The sequence below is a fragment of the Gossypium hirsutum genome, chromosome A06 (assembly GCF_007990345.1).
Source record: "Gossypium hirsutum isolate 1008001.06 chromosome A06, Gossypium_hirsutum_v2.1, whole genome shotgun sequence".
Lineage (NCBI taxonomy): Eukaryota > Viridiplantae > Streptophyta > Magnoliopsida > Malvales > Malvaceae > Gossypium > Gossypium hirsutum.
Genome location: NC_053429.1, coordinates 65977081 through 65979609, shown reverse-complemented (window position 1 = coordinate 65979609; position 2529 = coordinate 65977081).

Here is a 2529-nt window from a genome sequence, read left to right as displayed (position 1 = left end):
GTGCAAAGTGATAAGTTCGAAATACAAAAATGGGTTGACGCCACAAGGGTTACTTGATAAGTCTAACCAGTCCTTGGAGAACAATGAGAGTTGGAAACAAACTCACAAAGTAAACAAATTTCATATAAGTTTTAAAAATATATTGTCTAACCTTAAAACGAATACAAAACAAGCTATTTATAGCTAAATTCCTAAGGTAGCCGAATGGACTAATAAGATGCTGAATGGTCAGCCAAAATTAAAACAAAAGAGACTAGAAATTTCCAGCAACCTTCCTAAGACATTTTTGGGAAGCTTCATGCATGAAGAAGTCAATTGGACAGCTTCTAGATGTAATCCATTCAGCTGGACATTAATGGAAGTATTGGTGAGCTGAATAAGGGGTCTTGGTTCGGCCAATGAAGTTGAATGCACCTTAATGAAGCCTCCTTGTGAGTTGAACAGCTTGACCATTTTTATTGACGTTTTGGGCACACAAAACAACTCCTAAATGCTTCTTGGGAGTATGAAACGTCAACCTTGGTTAATTAAGCAACAGACATGCTTTGGCTGAATGGTCACTTGGAAATTCCCCAAACAACAGCTCTTTGTTGTACCCGAAGCAATACCAGCTTTAATGCTGTTCAATAACGTCCCCCCTTGCATGCTTTCATTAATGCCGTCCATGCATGGTGAATATCTCATTTAATTCATGTTTTGCTTCCCTTTAAATGCCGTTCCATACATGGGAACATCTCATTTAATTCATGTCTTTGCTGCACATTAAATCAGCAAGCAGCTTCTTTAATTTCGTCCATTAAATGGCCACATGAAAAAGCACAAACAACTCCTTTAATGCCGTTCCTTGCATGTAGAACAGCATCTTTAATGCATGTCTTGCTGTACATTAAATTCGGCCAACATCCACTTCCTTAAATTGCCGTCCAAGCCATTAAACCTGCAGCCAAATAATTAAATTCGGTCATTAATATCTGCTCATTAAAAATCAACATCTTAAGACAAATTAAATTGGCAGCAATTTGATCAATAAATATGCTCATAAATTCGGCTGAAACTAATGAAAAACATCAATAAATTCGGCAACTAAGACACATTTAATTCAGCATCCTAGACAAGTTAATTAAATTTGGCTGAACATTAAATAACAGCTTAGGCATAATAAATCAGCAATAAGACACATTAAATAATTGTAATAAGGCAAACACATTTATGCTAGGTAATAATTAAAACAAATTAAACATGCAATAAACAAACATAATTAAAATGTCCAGATTTCTTAATTAAACACTTAGTAATTATTTGAGCTAAAATAACTAACTCAACTAATTAATTTATTCCGGCAAATTAAATTAAAAGAGCTAAAGAGCTAATAACGAGCTCAACGAGTTAAATTGAGCTTGAATGAGCTGACTTGAGCACGAATGAGCTAACTTGAGCTCGAATGAGTTGAACCACATGAAAAGAAATTCAAATGAGCTAAAAATTAGCTTCATCTTGCACTTAGGGCCCTCGTGTTTAGGCCAATCTCGACGGCGTTGGGTTGTGACATTACATGATGCGATCAGGATCACATCAAGCCCCGGGTCCTTATTTGCTAATAAGGGTTCGACTTGTTTCATTGAAATATCCAGCAAACAACACTCTATCAAACTCCCTTGTTTCCCAAAGCCATTTAATTTTAAACACCAAGACTTGAATTTATTTCAAGGCCGACGCTACCTAATTTCGATCGGGAAATATTACGACTCATTATTTCATACTAAACGAGCTCGTATCAGTTGGTATCAGAGCTGGTTAATTTAGGTACGTAAATTGTAGATTCAAAAAAAATTGAAAAAAAAATCGAGAAAAAAAATTGAAAAAAAAAATTTTTGAAAAAAAATTGCATACGGTCTAGGTGCGGACGAAAAGAACGTGAAAGATCCGTAAAAAAAAATTTCTAAAATCACATTCTACACCCTTTATACCCATTTTAGTGAATTTTCACGCTATTAAAAAAAATTCCCAATTAGAGAATCCATTTTATACGCCACATCTTAAGCCTTTCTTTCTTTCGAGCCTACCCTAAACCATACGACTTTCCCTTGCAAACCCCTTGAAGCCGACCCACAAGTGTGGATAAATCTAAGTAGCTTTTCAGAATATCGAGAGTTGGATTTGAGAGGTAAAAGGCAAGAGAGTACATCAAGATAAAAGCCAAAAATAGAGTGAAACACGAGAGGAGTGAATTCTTTTCTTGTGAGTGAATTGTGAGGTCTTTTTTTTGTGGTGAGGATATTTTCTTAATTTTAATCATCATGTCAAGGAGCCCGGAACGACGAGCAACAAGTGGAGGAGCCTCGGATGCCGCTGGTGGAGGAGTTAATCTTCAACCAAGGAGAAACGTTCCCGGAGGCGGAGTGCCCTATCTACAAGTTCAAGCAATCGTACGAGAAATTTCTCGTTTGTTCCAACCTCAATTTGATTCCCTTCATGAACGAATGGAACAAATGGAGGAACGAAGCCAACGTGCGAACACCCGTCCTATTC